This window comes from Felis catus, chromosome A2 (genome assembly GCF_018350175.1).
Source record: "Felis catus isolate Fca126 chromosome A2, F.catus_Fca126_mat1.0, whole genome shotgun sequence".
NCBI classification, from domain to species: Eukaryota; Metazoa; Chordata; class Mammalia; order Carnivora; family Felidae; genus Felis; species Felis catus.
The window spans coordinates 14,697,991-14,719,341 of record NC_058369.1 but is presented as its reverse complement, the minus strand read 5'-3'; the positions used below and the strand labels follow the sequence as shown (position 1 = coordinate 14,719,341).

Below are 21,351 nucleotides of genomic sequence, written 5' to 3'. Positions count from 1 at the left end.
TCAGAGAGAGAGAGGGAGACACAGAATCTGGAAACAGGCTCCAGGCTCTGAGCTGTCAGCACAGAGCCCGACGTGGGGCTTGAACTCACCAACCGCGAGATCGTGACCTGAGCCGAAGTCGGATGCTTAACCGACTGAGCCACCCAGGCGCCCCGAGTTTCCTGATATTTAAACATAATATGCATATTTCACTTATATAGTACTTCCCCAAAAGAAAAAAAAAGTACCACTTTATACAATACGTGGCCTATTGCTAATGCCCAGTGATTCACAGACTGTTGAAGCTGAAAAAATCTTAGGATTTGAATTCAAAGATGGTCACCTTTTTTTTCCACACCCCATTTCAAAATGAAATATTCTGCAGAACTCCAATATTTAAAATAGATCATAATTTGTTCCATAGAATATCGTTATTTTCCTAAGTGATATAACTGCACAAAATATCTGGGGGAACAGGACAAGAAACGAGCAGTTTGTTTTCAACAAATATATTTAAGCTCTCCTTTTTCTTTTCATAAGGACAAGTACTTGGCAATAGAATTTTTCAGCAACAAAGTTACTTTTTTTAGTTTATTTATTTTGGGGAGGGGAGGGACAGAGAGAGAGGGAGAGAGAAAATCCCAGGCAGGCTCTGAACTGTCAGCACAGAGCCCAACGTGGGGCTGGAACCCACCACTTGTGAGATCATGACCTGACCTGAAATCAAGAGTCTGGTACTTAACCGACTGAGCCACCCAGGTGCCCCAATAAATTAAAAAAAAAAAAAAAAAAGAAAAAGCCTGTCAGTGTCCACTGTATTAGCAAAGTATATTTCAAGATAAATGAGGGGCACCCGGGTGGCTCAGTCGGTTAGGTGTCTGACTTCAGCTCAGGTCATGATCTCAGGGTTCGTGGGTTCGAGCCCCGCGTCAGGCTCTGTGCTGACAGCTCAGAGCCTGGAGCCTGCTTCTGATTCTGTGTCTCCTTCTCTCTCTGCTCCTCCCCAACTAGTACTCTGTCTGTCTCTCAAAAAATAAAAAGTGATTAAAAAAATTAAAATCACAAAATAGATGAAAAGGATAAGGTCAATGAGACCAAAGATGGAATGCCTAGTTTGTAAGCAGCCCCAGGTGTAGGAGAATGAAAGAAGCTACAAGTAACTAGGATTCTTCACAGCTCCATTGGAGAAGACAGACGTGACAACTACAAGTAGGTAGCTATTGTATTTTTTATTGTACATAGTGACTTATGTAGTGAGGGTGGGATCCCTAAAAACACTGCAAGATACAGAAACAACCAAATGGCTCCTACGAAACAATTACTGCAGCACATTGGAACGGGAATGGAGTAAGCAAAATGTCAGACCCACAAAATCTAAGCAGAAGACCCTGAACCTCAAGGAGCACCCAACGTCCAGCATGTCCTGGGAGTTGTAGGCCTTCAGCCCAGCAAGCAGCCTCAGTCTCCTCTTGGGGAAGAGAGGCCCCGCCTTCCGCCCCGCCCCCCGGAGTACCAATGGCCGTCCCGCCTAGCTCAAGGGAGCATCGGTCTCCCGAGAGCCCCGCCCCCCAGAGACCCAGCGCAGCCCAGCGGGCCCGGGACAGCCTGACTCGAGATGTGATCGTGATAGAGCATCTTCACGAATTTCCGATGGCGCGATTTGTTGTGGCCAAAGCTGGATTTCTCGCAGGCCAGCAAGTGCCACACCTCCGGAAGCCTGAGGCGAGCTGGCCAGGGGTACAACCTGGCCTCCAAGAACCCAGCGCGTCCCGCCCTTCCCGCTGCCTCGCTCCGCCCCCATTCGCCACGCCCCCATTCGCCACGCCCCTCGGACATGCGCAGTGCCGCCGGTAGGGGTGGGGTTAGCGGCTCGCTCGGGCCTGGCGGTTGGGGAGGCGGTTTAGAACACATGCGGAAGCTCCTAAGCCGGTATTTGAAACGGAAACTCGTCGGTTAAAATAGAAATACCGGTACCTGGAAACCTGGAACTTGTCTTTTCGAAGCCACCTTTCCCGTCATCACCTCTGCCTCTCCGGGTTCCCATAATCGTCCTTATGGACCGCCGGTCGTGTGGTTGCCTGCAGAACGCCTCCTGGACCCCCGGCTGGTTGAACTCCCAATACCTTGTCAGGCCTCTTAGAGGGACTGTCCAGTGCAGTACTGTGAAAAGAACCATCACAGTGGAGACGCCCATTGCGGCACACACATAGGCACCTCCGGCGCGCAGGTCAGTGACCTCCTAACCCCCTTGGGGGACCACGCCCAAGCCACTTCCCTGACTCCCAGGTGGGAGTCCCAAGTGGCTGATTATTTTATTTCGGACCTCTTGGCCTAATGCACACCGGCCAGCTGGACCAGAAGCTCCCTTTCATCCTTCATCCTTCCCAAGGGATGGGAAGGTTTGTGGAGGGGCTTCTTTGGAACCCCTTATAAATACCTTCTTTTTTTTTTTTTTTTAAGTTTATATACGTATTTTGAAAGAGAGCGAGCATGAGCAAAGGAGGGGCGGAGAGAGAATCCCAAGCAGGCTCCGGGCACTCAGCGCAGAACTAGACGCAAACCTGAGATCGTGACCTGAGCTGAAATCCAGAGCCCCACACCTGAGGGACTGAGCCACCCAGGCACCCCTCTTTTTTTTTTTTTTTTTTAATTTATTTGAGAGCACGCCTAGCAGAGGGGCGGGGGGGGGGGATGGGGGGAGAGAATCCTAAGCAGGCTCCATGCTGTCAGTGCAAAGCTGCAGATTCCTGCTCAATCTCAGGAATCGTGAGATCAGGACCTGAGCCCAAATCAAGAGTCAGTGGCTTAAGGGACTGAGCCACCCAGGGGCCCCTAAATATCCCTTTCTAAATATCCTTTCAGAATACAGAATAATTAAAATAATCTGTCGCTGTTGGGAGTTGTAGTGATAATTTTCTTATGTCATTTTTCTATTTAGTTTTTCTGGTTAGCGCCAATTACGAGGTCACGACACACATCTCCAGCTAATTTATGCACAGCTCCAATTCTGTGCATGGAGGATGCAAAAGGGCAAACTATCCATGGTAGGACTTTCTGGAGCATCAATTCTACAAGATGTGGAAGAAATGAAGTCATTTCCAAGGTAAGTAATTGAAAACTTAAAACTAAGACAAGGCTGGAAAGTCCTATGCCATTAGCGATGGTCCATAATCTATGCCTGAAATGTCAGACTTTCTCTAAGAAGAGACCCTAAGGATAACTTATTTCCCATTAGTTGAAACAGAAAAAATTATAAGGCATAGCAAGTCCCATCAAAAAACCCGACCAATTTTGTGGCATCTGGCTGGCTCAGTCGCTAGAGCCCCTCGATCTCGGGCTCAGGAGTTAGAGCCCCACGTTGGGAGTAGAGTTTACTTAAAAATTAAATTAAAAAAATAGTCATTGGCATACAGGTGCTTTGTGTGCACTAGCAGTGGCTACTTGTAGACCAATAACGTCAGATGTTGTACATCTTGCCAACACTCCAAAGTGTGATTGGCCTGCAGGTTGTATTTGGAAGCAACGTGGAACTTTTTCTCAATCCGTTTAAAATGTATTTTGGGGGGGGCGCCTGGGTGGCTCACTCGGTTGAACGTCCGACTTCGGCTCAGGTCATGATCTCACGGTTTGTGAGTTCGAACCCCGCGTCGGGCTCTGTGCTGACAGCTCAGGGCCTGGAGCCTGCTTCGGATTCTACGTCTCCCTCTCTCTCTGCCCCTCCCCTGCTCACACTCTGTCTCTCTCTCAAAAATAAAGATTTAAAAAAATTTAATAAAATGTATTTTTTTAAAGACTCAATATAAACTTTATATGCATATCAGCTAAAACTGTTGAGAGGGAAATAACTTCTATGCTATGTATTGAAAATGAAAACATTCTTCCAGGAAAACATTAATTGGGGGATATATTCTGTGGGTATGCCTGTATTATGAACTAGATGGCAAAAATCCCATTTATTTTATTTTTTAAATATATTTTTTAAAGTTTATTGATTTTGAGAGAGAGAGTGCGCGCAAGTGGGGGAGGGGGATAGAGTATCTGAAGAGTGCTCTGTGCTGAAAGCAGAGAGCCCGATGTGGGACTCAAACCTGTGAACCGTGAAATCGTGACCTGAGCTGAAGTCAGATCCTTAACCGACTAAGCCACCCAGGTGCCCCCAAAGCCCATTGATTTTAAAGACTTTAAAGATTAAAGCTATAACTTCAAGTAAACTTGGCGCTGAGAAGTCCTTTCAGCTTATGACCCCAGAGTTCTGCAGTCCTGTGTCAGTAATGATCCCTTGCCAACATCGGCATACAAAGGTGCCCTAATGTTGTGCATTAACACAGACCTCCTTTGACCCCAGAGTCCTCTGTCCCATTTTCCTCTGCTCCATTCAAGCTACCCCTCCTCTTCTCTCCTGAACCCATTCCATTCCAGCTTTCCTCCACACCATTTTGCTTTCATGGTATCACCAATGTTTTCCATTTTGCTAAATTCAAGATTCAGTTTTTGTTCTCTCAGTCTTATAGCTGCATTTGAAACACGATTGAGCACTTCTTTCCTCTGGATTCTCAAGCCCCCCCGCCCTGCCCCCGATTCCTTCCCATCTTACTCTATCTTCCTTTTATTCCTCCTCCTCCTCCTTCAGATCTCTGGGACCCTCAGCCCCTTTCTCTTTCTTGTGGGCCCTCTTCTCAGAGCAAACCTGCAGAGGCTCCCAGCTTTGAATACCATCTATCTGCTGAGAACCCCTAGGCCTGGGTCTTCTTTTCTGAGGGGAGCACTCAGGAGCCATCATTGACTCTCTTTCCCTTCCCACCCCACCACATGCAGTCCTCCAACAAGTCCTCTTGACATGCATCCTGATTGCAGCCTCTTCTCATTGCATCCATTTCTACAACCACTTTCAGCCACTGTCCTCTTACTGATCTTCTGCAAACACTGCCTTCCAAACTAGCTTCCTGCTTCCCTCTATACTCTCCCGCAGTCCATTCTCCAGTCAGCATCCACAGTGCTCCATAAAAACACATGAAGGGGCGCCTGGATGGCTCAGTCAGTTAAGCGTCCAACTCCGGCTCAGGTCATGATCTCGCGGTTCGTGAGTTCGAGCCCACCATTAGGCTCTGTGCTGACAGCTCGGAGCCTGGAGCCTGCTTTGGATTCTGTGTCTCCCTCTCTCTGCTCTGCCCCTGCTCATGCTCTCTCTCTCTCTCTCTCTCTCTCTCTCTCTGGATTCTGTGTCTCCCTCTTTCTGTTCCGCCCCTGCTCATGCTCGCTCGCTCTCTCTCTCTCTCTCTCTCTCTCTCTCAGAAATAAAGAAACATTAAAAAAAAAATTTTTTTTTTAAACATGAAAAACAGGGGTGCCTGGGTGGCTCAGTCGGTTAAGCAGCTGACTCTTGATTTTGGTTCAGGTCATGATCTCATGGTTTGTTGAATTGAGACCCACATCAAGCTGTGTGCTGCCAGCATGGAGCCTACTTGGGATTCTCTCTCTGCCTCCCTCTCTGCCTCTCCCATGTGCAAGCTTGCTCTTTCTCTCTCTCTCTCTCTCTCTTTCTCTCTCTCTCTCTCTCTCTCTCAAAATTAAATAAACAAACTTAAAAAAAAAAAAGAAAACCATGATATATGTTAACCCCACCCCCCACAGACACCCCACTCCCCCTCCACTCCCTCCTATCCCCATTTAACCCTCTCACTGGCTTCTCACTGCAATAAAATAAAAGCTTAGGTAACCAGATAACCTGACCCCTGCCTACCTTTTTGACCTCATCTCCTCTCCTTGCTTGTTCATACTACTGTGTGTCAGATTTTCTGGTATCTAGAGCTGAAAGCAATCTTAACTGAGACACAGTAAATCATAGAATCTATTGAGCATGGGAGGCTTGGAAAGAAATGTCTTAAGAGAGAATGAAGGGCCCAAAATGGTTTAAAAAAAACACAAAAGCATACAAAACAATGAAAACATAACTGATCTGTATGTATATACCCAAAAGAATGTCTCAACAAAGTGAATGTTTAGAAACCAAGCCAGCGTCAAAGAAATGGAAATACCTTTGATTATATTTTAAAAACAAAAAAATATATATTTAGTAAATATAAAAGGACAAATACTGAACACATTACATTTCTGGCCCATAATGCAATACAATTAGAAGTAACAGAAATAGGGAATTTAAAGATGCTCAGCTTGGAGCTCCTGGGTGGCTCAGTTGGTTGAGCATCTGACCCTTGGTGTCGGCTCAGGTCATGATCTCACAGTACATGGGATTGAGCCCTGCACTGGGCTCCCCACTGACAGCATGGAGCCTGCTTGGGGTTCTCTCTCTCTGCTCCCCTCTCTCTCTGCTCCTCCACCACTCATGCACATGTTCTCAAATAAATACACATTAAAAAATTAAAATGGTCAATTCTTTGAAAATGTTAAGATATTCTTTTAAATAAATTAATGCCTGGGTCAGGGTGCAAATCCCAAGCACAACTGCAGTGCCTATAAATATATGTGCTTGTAAATACACCATACCCAGATATATGCAAGGTGATAAGAGAGTTCTCTGACTCAGAAGCTTCTGTTGTAACCAGGTCATGTTAAGCTCTGCCACAGAGTCCTTTAACATCATCTTATTACAAAAGGGAGCAACAGTGAAGGCAGTACTAGGAACTATAACTATTACAGATGCCTAATAAGTAGGACTGTGTTCTACTGGGCCTGACCTTGACCTCAGGATCCTTTCCAGCCAGGGCTCCAGGCCACACCACTAACGGATCTGTGTTACATACAAGCTCAAAACTGCCCTCCCAACAGCAGGCAGCCTGGAAACCGGCACGTGCAGCTGCAGTAGAAAAAAATGATGGCCCTCACGTGAGGACTCAGGATCCCAAAAGTTCTGGTCAGGCCTCAGCTTCAAATCTGCCTCACCCACAAAACACTCCCGACCCTCACCTTGGCTATACATAGCAGTCTCTTCTGAAATTACCCTGCAATTCCTTTTTTCGTAACTCCCTTGCAGGCAAAAGAGGAGAAACACTACTTGGGGAGCGCTGTTATGTGCCAGGACTATGATCATCAAGAAGGCGGAAGCCACAGGATTGCACCTCAACCCCGGGGACCTGCCAAAGAAGAACTGCCACCAAATTTTCAATCGAGGACCCTTCCAGAACTCTTCAGTGACCTCACCGAGCGGTGTGCCTCAGGAAAAAACTCAACACTCACCCTAAATGAGATGTCTCTTCCCCATGCCTGGGAGGATAGGGGATAGATCCTCTAGGGGCGGATGCCTGGGCACAGATGTGACCCAGCAGCTCTGGAGCGAGTGGGTGTACTCAGGCGAGTTCTAGTTAATTTGTACATGAATAAAAAGCACTGGGATAGGGAAAAGGGCTCTTGAGTCCAGTAAGTGAATTTTATTTTATTTTTTTATTTTTAAAAATTTTTTTAACGTTTATTTTTCAGACAGAGAGAGACAGAGCATGAACGGGGGAGGGTCAGAGAGAGAGAGGGAGACACAGAATCTGAAACAGGCTCCAGGTTCCCGAGCTGCCAGCACAGAGCCCGACGCGGGGCTGGAACTCACGAACCGCGAGATCATGATCTGAGCCGAAGTCGGACGCTTAACTGACTGAGCCACCCAGGCGCCCCAGTAAGTGAATTTTAAATATACAGGAGTTCATCCGCAAGACATCAGTCTACATTTGCTCTCTAGCTAGTAAGATTTTGACAGGAGGCTGGAGAAGAGCAGGAAGGCCACCCTGCTGGGCACCACCGTAGATGTGTTTAGATCAGGATCAGGCTCCCACACCAGGGGGCCCACCTGTGTGCTCACCGGCCTACAAGGCACTGTCCCTCGGGCTGAACAGGGTTCCATACAACCTCAGTGTTGCCAGCACTCTGGACAACTTCATTTTTCTTTCATATTTTTGAGGTAGAATTTGTACTCAGGACTGTGTCCTGCGTATGCAAAGGACTTAGGGGCCCGCAAACAAGCGAATTCACAAGAAGCTCTGAAGATTACCGCACAAGTGTTCGGTGTCGTCTTGTGTATTACTGAATTGTCCATTAATCAAGAGACTCGGTGTAACAACCTCAACAGGATGTCAAAAGCAGGACTGCAGAAGCCCCAGGCCTGAGCCAAGGGAGGCCGTAGACCCAAGATTCAACACACGTGCTCTGGACGCCAGCTCTGCGATTGTACAAACTGCTTAACCCCATTCAACATTCATTTCCTAGTCTGGTAAATGGGCACTTTTACCTAAAAGGGATTGAAATGGTGTAGAAGGTCTGGGGCCACTAGTAAATGCTACTGGTATTTGTTGGTGTTAATATTACTATTATCAAACCTGCTGAAGGAAGTGACAGCCCAGTGTTCTCTGAGACAAACATGAATGAGAACGAGTCGTGTCAATAATCACCTTCCACAATCCAGCATTAAGAGCAACTCAGGGGCGCCTGGGTGGTTCAGTCGGTTAAGGATCTGACTTTGGCTCAAGTCATGATCTCATGGTTCATGGGTTCGAACCCTGCATCGGGCCCTGTGCTGACAGCTCAGAGCCTGGAGCCTGCTTGGGATTCTGTGTCTCCCTCGCTCTCTGTCCCTCCCTCGCTCACTCGCTCTCTCGTTCACTCTCTCTCAAAAATAAACATTAAACAAAATTTAAAAGCAACTCAGAAAATAGATGTCAATGCAGCCAATTAAGCCGACTGTGCTCTTTCCCCATGGGAGCCCAGTGTGCAATGGCTGCAAACAGTAGCCTCCTTGGTAGTGTATGCAGCCTGTTGATTGTACAGGTTGCCCTAAGGGACCTTGGAGACAGCCCTTTCCAGTGGACATTGAGGTGTGGCCTCATGCCACAGTCTAGGCTCCGGTCTAGGCTCCAGACAGGTATGTGGGGTGTATTTGGAAAGCCCCAGGGCACAGTGGCCAGGGTCCACATTGGCCAAGTGATCATGTCCATTCACACCAAGTTGCAGAATAAGGAGCATGTGATTGAGGCCCTACGTAGGGCCAAGTTCAAGTTCCCTGACCGCCCGAAAAATCCACATTTCCAAGAAGTGGGACTTTAACACGGATAAATTTGAAGACATGGTGGCTGAAAAGCTGCTCACCCCAGATGGCTGTGGGGTCAAATATATCCCTTATCATGGTCCCTTGGACAAATGGAGGGCTCTGTGCTCATGAGAACCTCGGCACTGCCCCTTCTCTATTCATGCCCACCAATAAGTCCTACTTCCCGTCTTAAAAAAAAGAAAATGGATGTTAAATCCCTTCCCGTTAAATGTGGCTTTTTTTTATTGTGTTTATTTCTACAGAAGCATCTCCCGTCCCTGATAAACACAGAAGACGAGAGAAAAGAGTAGGAGGGAAGAAGTACCCCAGGACGACAGTCCCGTCTCTGAAGATTCACCCAGGTTGGGACAGAGGACCTGCCCGAAGCCAGGACCAGCCTCTCCTCTTATGTCCCCGGTGGCACCCAGCCATCCTTTAAGCTCACCATTATTTTTTGATTCAGTGCTTTTTGAATGCTGTGGAAGCACAGGTACTCCCTTGATTTGAATCCCATGCAGGCCACCTTGGCAGTCTGCACCTGCCATCCTTCCCTGCCTGTGGTCCTCGGTGTCCCCACATACAAGCCGTAAGCTCCTTGCACCACTCCCGTCTCCACGGCTGTCGGTGTCAGCCCTGGCCCACCTCCCACACCTGCTGCTGGGCTCTGTGGAGCTCAGGATCTTCTTGCTGCCCATATAAAAACAGTCTTTGGTTTTGTCCCTTCTTTGGCTATCCACCACGTGAGCTTTCATTGGCTTCATTGTGGTTTAAGGGCCACATCGGTTCTTTCCAGGTGGCCTGAAACACGGTATCTGCCCGAGTAAGAAGTTGAAGAAGCTCCCAGCAGCCCAGTCAGCCTTGTGGGGTGCCAGAGGGAGAGGCTGGGGTCCTATCACCGGGCCACCCAGCATGGAGGGAGTTGCCAGTTGTAGGACAAGCCCTGGGGGCAGCTGGTTCCGTGTGGGGCATCACCACTGCTGCTGATGCTGTGGGTGGAGGGGAGGCCCCAGGGTCACACTAGGGACTGTGCTGGGGAAAGGGATGGTCCTTGTGTCTTGGTGAGGGACTGGCAGGCACTTTGGTTGGGCTGCTGGCCTTCCACTGACTCCCGGTGCTCCCCAGGCTGCTGACTTTCTGAGTTACAGGACACGGCAGAGGTGGGCAGGCCCACCGAAACCAGGCTCCTCCGGGTTGGCAGAGACCCTGGGCTGAAGCCTGTGGGAGCGGGAAGGACAGCAACTATTGGCAGGATCAGCTGAAGGCAGAGGCTTCGCAGCAATGGTCCACCCTCCACCTTGGGGCTCTTGCAGCCTAGGATCAGGTAGTTGGCCATCACTTCCTCTTAATTCTGGCCCATCAGCAGGTCCCGGATCTGGTCCCACTCATAGCCCACAGATAATGTCACCTCAGTTCTGCCAGGTGTCCTTGTAGTCAGGGAGTGGCTCACTGTAAGGCTTTAGTAGTTCTGCTTCACGGGCCATGGTCATCCATGGGTCCTTCATGGTTTCCTCTAAAGCGCTTCTCTCACTGGGACTGAGGGGCAGGAATCTCTCTAGTAGGTCTCCCACGCTCCACAGACGTGGAAAGGGGAACGTGGCATATCCTGCTCAGCACCCACTCCCACAGCTCCCTGAAGTCCTGCCAAGGCAGGGACCTGCTGGTCACTGGACAGTCATTGTATAGAGGATGGCTCCAGGCTCCACCCATCTCCTATGAGACTGTTGAACTCTTGGTGTAAGGGGGACTGCCACAGAAGGGGGTCAGCTTATGGCCGGCAGTGAACTCATTGCTGAATCCAGAGTATGCGACCTTGATGTTCGGGTCAGATTCCAAAAGCAGGCTCTCTGGCTTTAGGTCCCTGTGGATGATACCTTCCTGGTGGTGGTACTACACAGTGGACGCTATCTGGCAGAATCTGCCTCGGGGCTCCCCCTTTCTTATGCAGGCATGGCGCATTCAAACACCTGTCCTTCGCTAGTGGACTCCGTGACCGGGTCGCCTGCTTCCATGGTGCCAGCGACCTCAAGCAGTTTCACGACTCGGGGGTTGTGATTCAGGGCCTTCATGCTCTGGACTTCAAGGAATAGTCTCTGGAGGCTGGAGGAGCCCTGCTGACTCTTGTTAATGACCTTCATGGACGCCTCTGTCCTACTCGGGCTGTGCCAGACCAACCCCACCTGGGCAAAGCTGCCCTGGCCGACGGTCCTGAGGAGCCGGTGGTGGTTACTGTGGCTCTCCCGGTCGCGGGATGGCCACAAGGCCCCGCAGCTCAGTGACTCACTTGCTAGGAATGCTAACTAAAAGTGCCCCCTAACAGTACTAACAAACTAAATAAAGATGGGAAAGAACAGAAAAAATGAGAAAAGAGAGGGAAAAAGCAAAACTGTGCCCAAAAGTCCCTCAGGTCCCCAGACACCAGCTTCCTGGCCTAAAAAAACCAAAACATGTAGGCCTGGCCAAGGGCTAATACAGAGAGGTGCTTAGGATTTTCTCTCGATGGCTCTTCTTGAGATCAGTGCAAGAAATGCACCTGTAAGGCTGGGGATAATTCACAGTGGTTTTCCCACTTGGTTCTCAGGAACCCTTTACTCTTAAAAGCGTGGGGGAGGGATGCCCCCAGAGGCTTTTTTGTTGACGTGTCTTATAGTGATTGATACATACCTTACTAGAAATTAAAACCTGAAGGATGCTTCAGTAGCCTTTTCATGTCTAGTTTGGGAATCTGTAATAATTTTTGATGTTTAAAGAAAGCCATGATATCTATACTTAGAATAATTCAATTCCTTTTTCTTTAAACTCTGGATGATCGGTCTCAAAATGATACCACAATTTAACTGGCTTCACAATAGCCAATGACAAAGACTCTCCCTGACTGAACTTGAGTCGTTCTCCTCTAGGTCTGGACCTTGCAGCCTGCCCTTGTCTGGCCTGCATCACCCAGTTGTAGCAAGAACCTTGCCAAGTCAGTTTAAAGAGAACTCCCCACCCTCAATATCTCATAACATTCTTCACACACACACCCCACCTTTGGTGTCTGTGAAATAATAGAAAATACATATTGGTCTCTGTCCCTGGTTCTTGGCACAGGCTGCTGAAAGCCTTCTAATTTCCTAAGTGTTAAGACACTAGGAGCATCTCGTTTTCTAATATTTGGTCTTTAACCCCAGTTCCTGATTCAGGGCTCCTAAATTCCTTGGAATATCCTGGGTGGTAGGAATGTCTTGTTCTAATGAGGCAACTCTGGATGGGCTCCTGGATGACTCCCAGAGGGGAGTCTTTCTGACTGTTAGCAAAAGGCCAAGCCATGATTAGAAGCTTGGAATTTTCAGCTCCATACCCCCTCCCCAATCCTCCAGAAAGGGAAAAGGGGCTGGAAGTGGAGTTAATGATCTATCATGCCTTCGTGAGGAAGCCTCCATAAAAATCCCAACAGTATGGGGTTCAGAGAGTTTCCATATGGGTGAACACATCCACACTGGGAGCGTGAGGTACCCCAACTCCATGGGGACAAGTTCCTGTGCTCGGGACCCTCCCAGACCTCACTCCATGTATCTCTTCATCTAACTGATCGTGTATCCTTTATCACATCCTTTAATAAATGTAAGCGGAAGTGACTGGGTTTTCCTTTGTATGGCATCTGACCACCCTGGCCTGCCCACAGCAAGAATCCTGTTAGATCTGTTTAACTAGAATCCTGCCATCCCTGAGGTTTCCTTAGTAGTTTTCCATCTACTGACCCCAACCCTGCTCCTTGGCTATAAACCCCCACTTTGTGCTGTACTGGGGATGGGTCCCAGTTCTATACTGAGGCCTCTTTTTCCCCCTATTGCGGTAATTCCTGAATAAAACTTGCTTTTACTGCTTTAACTACTACTGTCCCGCTCTGGGTTTGTTTGTTTGTTTGTTTTTCTTAACACAGTAGGGAAATATTCTGTTGCATAAGACACAACAAGGTACATTATTGACTTCTTTTCTAAGAGAGAAAGAGTACACACACAAGCAGAAGAGGGGCAGAGAGAGAATCCCAAACAGTCTCTATGCCATGAGTATAGAACTGACGCGGGAAGCTCGATCTCATGAACCCTGAGATCATGACCTGAGCCGAGTTCAGGCTGCTTAACTGACTGAGCCACCCAGGCTCCCCTGTTATTAACTTCTACAACGCTGAAGGGAAGTTGGCTTTCATCATATTTTTATTTCTTAGTTACAAATTTTGCCCAGAGTCTTTGGAGTAGATTTCTCCCTTCCATAAGCCAGAGAACTTGCTATGTCCATTGCAGTATCCTTAAATGTAAATGTTGGGGGGAGCCTGGGTGGCTCAGTCAGTTAAGCATCTGACTTCGGCTCAGGCCATGATCTCTCAGTTCATGGGATTAAGCCCTGCTTTGGGCCCTGCACTGACCCCCAGGAGCTTGCTTGGGATTTTCCCTCTCCCTCCCTCTCTCTGCGCCCCCCCCCCCCAGCTCTCTCTCAAAATAAATTAACTTTTTAAAAATGTGAAATAAAATATTATTTGAAAGACAGCACAGAGGAATCATTGAAAATATTGACGTGAACAAGTTATTAATTTAATATGTTCATTGAAAACTATTTAAAAATCTATGACTCAAGGAACTTCAGTTAGGTAGAATGAATCAATATTGTTAACCTTCATGGGTGTTTGTCAGTAAATATTAACTGATCCTCCCAATGGGCCAGGCATTGTGCTAAGTACCAGAACACAGAAGCATGGAATCTATCAAATGTGACACGGTACTGTGTATTAACTTAAGAAATAAATGTGTAAATTAAACTAAGAAATGCCTGGAGTATTGTTTTGCCGCCCATCCAGTATATATGTGCACACAGGCCAAGATCCCTGATGAATATAGACGCAACATTTCTCCATATATTAGCAAACCAAATTCAACAGGACATTAAAGGATCATATGCCATAACCAAATGGGATTTCTCCCTGGGATGCAAAGATGATTCAATACACACAAATCAAAAAATATGATATACCACATTAAAAGGATGAAAGACAAAAATTGTGTGATTATCTCAACAGATGCAGAAAAAGCACTTGATAAAACTCAACATTTTTTCATGATAGAAAACATTCAAGTTGGGTATAGAAGGAATACACCTCAACATAATAGAGGCTGTATATGAGAAACATACTGCCAACATCATACCCATTAGTGAAAGGTTAAAAGCAGGAACGAGGGGCACCTGGGCTCAGTTGGTTCAGGTCATGATCTCACAGTTCGTGAGTTCAAGCCCTGCATTGGGCTCTGTGCTGTCAGCACGGAGCCCACTTTGGATCTTCTGTCTCCCTCTCTCTCTACCTCTCTCTCAAAAATAAGCATGGGGCGCCTGGGTGGCGCAGTCGGTTGAGCGTCCGACTTCAGCCAGGTCACGATCTCGCGGTCTGTGAGTTCGAGCCCCGCGTCGGGCTCTGGGCTGATGGCTCAGAGCCTGGAGCCTGTTTCCGATTCTGTGTCTCCCTCTCTCTCTGCCCCTCCCCCGTTCATGCTCTGTCTCTCTCTGTCCCAAAAATAAATAAACGTTGAAAAAAATTAAAAAAAAATAAGCATAAATTTAAAAAATAAAATCAGGAACAAGACAAGAGTGCCCACTCTCACCACTCCTTTTCAACATAATTCTGGAAGTTTCGCCCAGCTAAGCCAGAAAAAGAAACAAAAGACAGCCAAATCAGAAAGGAAGAAGTAAAATCATCTGTTGATAATATGATCTTGTATATAGAAAATCCTAAAGACTATCAAAAAACTGTTAGAACTAAAACATTCAGAAAAGTTTTTTTTATATGTTTATTTTTGAGAGAGAGCATGAGCAGCCAAGCGGCAGATGGAGAGAGAGATGTAAAGTTTTTTTTTTATTATTATTATTTTTTTCTTTTTTTTTTTTTAAATTTTTTTTTCAACGTTTATTTATTTTTGGGACAGAGAGAGACAGAGCATGAACGGGGGAGGGGCAGAGAGAGAGGGAGACACAGAATCGGAAACAGGCTCCAGGCTCTGAGCCATCAGCCCAGAGCCCGACGCGGGGCTCGAACTCACAGACCACGAGATCGTGACCTGGCTGAAGTCGGACGCTTAACCGACTGCGCCACCCAGGCGCCCCAAGTTTTTTTTTTTTTTAATTGCTATTCTTAAAATAACTGGAAAGAAAGATTTCCTGTATCAGGCTGGAAAGGTAGACAATGTCATCCCAACTTACCTTTGCTTAAGACTTAAAAAAAAATGTTTATTTTGAAAGACAGTGCATGCAAGCGGGGAGGGACAGACAGAGAGAGAGAATCCCAAGCAGGCTCTGCGCTGCCAGCACAGACCCCAGTGTGGGGCTCCAACTCGCCAATCGTGAGATCATGACCTGAGCCAAAACCAAGAGTCGGACGCTTAACCGACTAAGCCACCCAGAAAGTTTTAAAATACAAAACCAGCATGCTAAATTCAGTTGCATTTCTACACACCAACAGTGAACTAGCTGAAAAAGACAATAATCCCATTTACAACAGCATCAAAGATACCAAAGTGCCTAGATACGAATGTAACTAAAGAAGTAAAAGCTCTGCCTAGAGCTTTAGATATTGGTTAATATCCAACATATCAAAATTAGATTTTGATGGAAGAAATTAAAGTCACAAATAAATGGAAATAGAGCCCATGTTCATGGATCAGAAAACTTATTGTTAAAATGTCTATACTACACAAAGCCATGTAGGGATTTGATGCAATATCTATCAAAATTCCAATGCCATTTTTCACAGAAATAGAAAAAAAATCTTAAAATTTGTGTGGAACTACAGAAGTCCCTAGATAGCCAAAGCAATCCTAAAAAAGGTCTAAGCAGAGGCATCATGCTTCCTGATCTAAAACTATACTACAAAGTGACAGTAAACAAAATGGTATGGTAACTACCATAAAAACAGGCACATAGACCAATGGATCAGAAACAAGAGCCCAGAAATAAATCCCCGCATACACAGTGAGCTAATGGTTGTCAAGGCAGCCAAGAATAATCAAGAGGGAAAGGATAGTTTCTTCAGTAAATGGTGCTGGGACAACTGGCTATCCACAGGGAAAAGAATGAAATTGGACCTCTATCTTACACCACTCACAAAAATTAACTCAAAATGGATTACGGACTTAACAAGACCCAAAACCATAAAGATTCCAAAAGAACACCTAGGGAATAATTTCCTCCACTTTGGTCTCAGCCATAATTTTTTGGATACGCCACCGAAAGCACAATCAACAAAAGCAAAAATGAACAAGGGGGACTATATCAAACCAAAATGCTCTGCACAGCAAAAGAGATGACAAAATGAAGAAGCAACCCATGGAACGGGAGAAAATATTTGCAAATCATCTATATGACAAGGGGTTAATATCCAACATATATAAATTTAAAAACGGGCAGAGGACTTGAATGGACATTTTCCCAAAGAAGACATAGAGATGGCCAATTGATGCTCAACATCACTAATCATCAGGGAAATGCAAATTGAAACCGATCTGATATATCACCTCACACCTGTTAATGTAACTATCATAATAAAGACATGTGATAACAAATGTTGGCAAGGGCGTGGGGAAAGTAGAACGCTTGTGCACTGTAGGTGGGAATGTCAACTGATACAGCCACTATGGAAAATTGTATGAAAGCTCCTCAAAAACACTGAAAATGGAACTACCAGCAATCCCATTTCTGGGCATATGTCTGAAGGAAATGAAATCGCTAGCTCAAAGAGATAGTTACACACCCATGTTCATGACAGCATTATTCATAATAGCCAAGACATGGAAACAACCTAAGTGTCCACCAACATATGAATGGATAAAGAAAATATTATATATAAAGCTAAATGTGAGATTATATATATATAATATTCTATATATGTATAGATTAATATTAACTATATTAATATATTAATATAACTATATTATAGTTATATAATATATATTATATATTAATATAACTATATTAACATATAACTATTAATATAACTATATTATAGTTATATAATATATATAATATAAAATATTATATATTAATATAATATAATATTAATATAACTATATTAACATATAATATTCTAATATATGTATTAGAATACTAGTCACAAAGAAGGAAATCCTGCCTTTTGTAGAAACATGGTTGGACCTGTGGACCTTGAGGGCATTATGCTAAGTGAAATAAGTCAGACAGATAAAGACAAATACTGTATGATCTCACTTACGTGCGGAACCTAAAGACATGGAACTCGAGAGAATGGTGGTTGCCAGGGGCCAAGTAGTGGGAGAAATGGAGAGATGTCGGTTAGAATATAAACTTCCGGTTATAAGATGTAAATTCTGAGTATCTAGTATACATTATGGTGACTATAATTAACAATATTGTATACTTGAAAGTGGCTATGAAAGTAGAGCTCTAATGTTCTCACTGTAACAACAACAAAAAAATGGTGAAGGGCGCTTGGGTGGCTAGTCAGTTAGGTGTCCGACTTTGACTTGGGTCATGATCTTGGGTCACGGTTTGTGAGTTGACCCCACATTGGGCTCTGTGCTGGCAGTACGGAGCCCGCTTGGGATTCTCTCTCTCTCTCAAAATAAATAAACTTAAAAAATGGTGAGGTAAAGGGTTAAAAGGGTGTCGACTGTATTGTGGTAGGCATGTTGCAATATATACATACACCAAATCATCACATTGTACACCTTAAATTTACCCAATGATATGTGTCAATTACATCTCAATAAAGTCGAGAATTAATTAGAAGTCACCATGTAGCCATCAATGAGCAAACAGTCTGCACAGAGATGTTTATAGCAGCTTTACTCATAATTCAAAACTTGAAAATCCCAAGATGTATGTGAATGGATAAACAAACTGATAATGGAATATTATGCAACATTAAAAAGAAGTGAGATATAAAGTCATAAAAAGATACGGAGGAACCATAAATTCATATTACTAAGCAGAAAAAGCCAATCAGAAAAGGGGACACACTGTATGATTCCAATGATACATTACGGAAAAGGTAAAACTATGGAAGACACTAAAGATCAGTGGTTCCCAGGAGGTGAGAGAAGGAGAGATGAGGAGACAGAGCACAGTGGACTTGTAGGGCAGTAAAACTACTCTGTATGAAACTGTAATGATGGATACATTCATTCTGTATGTGTCCAAACCCATAAAATGTACAGGACCAAGAGTGAACCCAAAGATGAACTACAGGCCCTGGGATTATTGGTAACAATGTATCACTCTGGTGAGGGATGTTGCTAATCAGGGTGCTATATATCTGAGGTGGCAGAGGATATATGGGAAATCATGTACCCTTCTCTCAATTTTGCTTGAACCTAAAACCGTTCTAATAAACGCGTGGGTGGCTCAGTCAGTTAAGCATCTGACTCTTGACTTTGGCTCAGATCAAGGTCTCATAGTTCATGGGTTCGAGCCCCACTTTGGGCTCTGTGCTGGCAGTGTGGATCTTGCTTGGGATTCTCCTCTCTCTCTCTCTCCCTCTCTCTCTCACACACTCTCTCTCTCAAAATAAAAGAAATAGGGGCGCCTGGGTGGCTCAGTTGGTTGAGTGTCTGACTTCGGCCCAGGTCATGGTCTCACAGTTTGTGGGTTCGAGCCCCGCGTCAGGCTCTGTGCTGACAGCTCAGAGCCTGGAGCCTGCTTCAGATTCTGTGATGCCCTGTCTCTCTGCCCCTTCCCCACTCATGCTCTGTCTCTGTCTCTCAAAAATGAATAAACGTTAAAAAAATTAAAAAAAATAAAAGAAATAAACTTTGAAAAAAAGGTGTTTTTTTTTAGTTGACCATCATAATATCAGTTTCAAAATAGACAAAAGAAAAATGTCCTCTAATTTGGAAATGCATTGAAGATTAGAGTGGAGAAAACAATTCTAGTAAAGCAGAAACTTAGGTACTGTTTCTCTAAAACTCTCCGATGATCTTTGAAGAAGCCATAGGAGCCCAGACAGGTATGAAGTGACTGCTCCTAAAACCTCATACGGCAAAAAAAAAAAAAACCACTCATTTTTTTAAACATTTAGTCATTTTTGAGAGAAAGACAGAGTGTGAGCGGGGGAGGGGTAGAGAGAAAGAGGGAGACACAAATTCTGAAGCAGGGTTCAGGCTCTGAGCTGTCAGCACAGAGCCTGTTGTGGGGCCGGAACCCATGAGCTGTGAGATCGTAACCTGAGCTGAAGTTGGACGCTTAACCAACTGAGCCACCCAGGTGCCCCTAAAAAAGACTCACTTTTTTTGCAATAAGGACTGATTCAGAATTCAAAATGTATTCAGAAATGGGCAGTCAAGGGGCACCTGGGTGGCTTAGTCAGTTGAGCTTCCGACTCTTGACTTCAGCTTAGGTCATGATCCCAGGCTCGTGGGGTAGAGCCCCACGTTGGGCTCTGTGTTGAGCGTGGAGCCTGCTTAAGATTTCCTCTCTCTCTCTCTCTCTCTCTCTCTCTCTCTCTCTCTCTCTCTCTCTCTCCCTCTGCCCCTCCCCCACTCACGGTCTCTCTCTCTCTCTCTCTCTCTCTCTCTAATTTTTTTCTAAAATTTAAACATTTTTTTAAATTAAAAAAATTAAATCAACAAATTTAGCAGGATATTCTCAGTTTCTTTCTGAATAAAGTAGCTATTTGGAGTCTAGCTTTGATATCACAATTTCAAATTACCTATGTGCTTAATATCATTGTCCCTGAGAAAGGGAGGTTTAACTTACGATGACATCCAATGTGCTCTAGAGTGTTCAAAAATAATGAACATTTTGGACACAGATAGCAATGTATTATGAATTTATAGATGCAAAGACCTGTGACGAATAGGGTCTTCAGAACAAACAAACGTACCCTATTTTCAAGATCTAGAAACTATCCAAGTCAAAAACCTAACAAGTAGAATCCATTCTGCAAGGCTTTAGTCGAGACAATATTCAGCTTCATGTTATCACATTAGAATGACACCAAGAATCTGAGTAATCCGTGGGCTTGATAAAAGCAGGGAAGCAAATCAGTGATATCACCTTTGACTGCATTCGTTTTATCATTATATAAAACAAAAAGCTGTCCTAAGGGTTGCAGTCCACTCAGATAAGTATTATTGGAAAAGAAAACTGAAAGAGTAAAGATATTCTACTGTGTAATGGGACAGAAAGAAACGTCATCATTACTTTCATTAAATATACAATGTTAACTAAAGGGGCGCCCGGGTAGCTCAGTCAATTTATCATCAAATTTCGGCTCAGGTCATGATTCACAATTGGTGAGTTGGAGCCCTGCATCTGGCTCTGAGCTAACAGCGCAGCGCCTGCTTGGGATCCTCTCTCCCTCTCTCTCTGCCCCTCCCCTGCTCACTCACGCTCTCTCAAAAATTAAAAAAAAAAATTAAAAAAAGAATATTAACGAAGTCCTACTGCATTTATTATGTTCTCCTTTTACAAAGTCTTACAGTTACTACCCTAAGAATATGCATCAATACAACCTACAAATATAAATATCCTATAAAGAGTTTAAAAAGCAGTTCAAATAAATTTTTAGGTGAGAGGAAAGAAACATAAAAGCGTTGTTATACATTTTTCTCAAACATATTGTTTGAGAAACAATGTTTTTTATTTGTAGTACTACCAAATACTACTAATTGCCGCTGTTAATTAGCCCTATTGTGGTTTTGCTCAAGCAATAGTAGAATAAACATTACACAACATACGTAATCTCAAATAAACAATTTTTCGTATATTTATGTTAAAGTAGTAACACGTGTGTGTAATCATTATTTCATGATCGCTCTGGTGAGCTGTGGCTGTGTTCTGTATGCCTGTCAGCACCTGCCCTCCCCCGGGACCCCTAGGGAGGGACCTCCCCGGCGCCGAGACCAACCAAAGACCCCGGTCCTTAACAAGCCCCACCCCCGTGACAAACCCCGCCCCCTCGGCGGATCCTGGCCTCGCCCCCAGAATGCCTGCGTTCCAGTAATTGGCCCCGCCTCCGCAATGCCCAGGCTCCGCCCCTAATACGCAAACAGGCCCTTGATCGGTAGCCTAGGACAAGGGCTCCCCAGTTCCGGTTTAGTTGTCATGGTGGGGCCCAGCCCGCCTAGCCTCGTCTTTTCCGGTCTCAGTCCGGCGTGGCAGGGCGGCGGGGGCAGCCTTAGCCCTTTCAAGACTTTCTCTGTCATGGCCGCGCCCTACCTCTCCTTCCGGCCTCAGCCTGTCATGGCGGCGCCCGGAGTAACAACTTCCGGACGCAGCTTCTGCAATTGTCCCGCTCTTCCTAGCCCCAGCTGCCATGGCGGCACCCAAGGTTCACCGGAAGTAAGCCGTCGGAA

The 21,351-nt window shown here is 45.3% G+C and overlaps 2 long non-coding RNA genes and 1 other non-coding gene across 3 annotated transcripts; all 3 read left to right on the top strand.

Annotated features, from left to right (window-relative positions):
* Nucleotides 1–1,829: 1,829 nt before the first annotated feature.
* Nucleotides 1,830–7,030, top strand: LOC102900361. Its single transcript, XR_891275.4, has 3 exons — nucleotides 1,830–2,206; nucleotides 2,918–3,082; nucleotides 6,971–7,030. It is a non-coding gene; the product is annotated as an uncharacterized LOC102900361 (long non-coding RNA).
* A 577-nt stretch (nucleotides 7,031–7,607) lies between these two features.
* Nucleotides 7,608–12,871, top strand: LOC109495070. The gene is made up of 2 exons (XR_002150267.3): nucleotides 7,608–8,191; nucleotides 9,268–12,871. It is a non-coding gene; the product is annotated as an uncharacterized LOC109495070 (long non-coding RNA).
* On the top strand, nucleotides 8,640–8,773 carry LOC111559633. Its single transcript, XR_002740757.1, has one exon. It is a non-coding gene; the product is annotated as a small nucleolar RNA SNORA70 (small nucleolar RNA).
* Nucleotides 12,872–21,351: the final 8,480 nt, after the last annotated feature.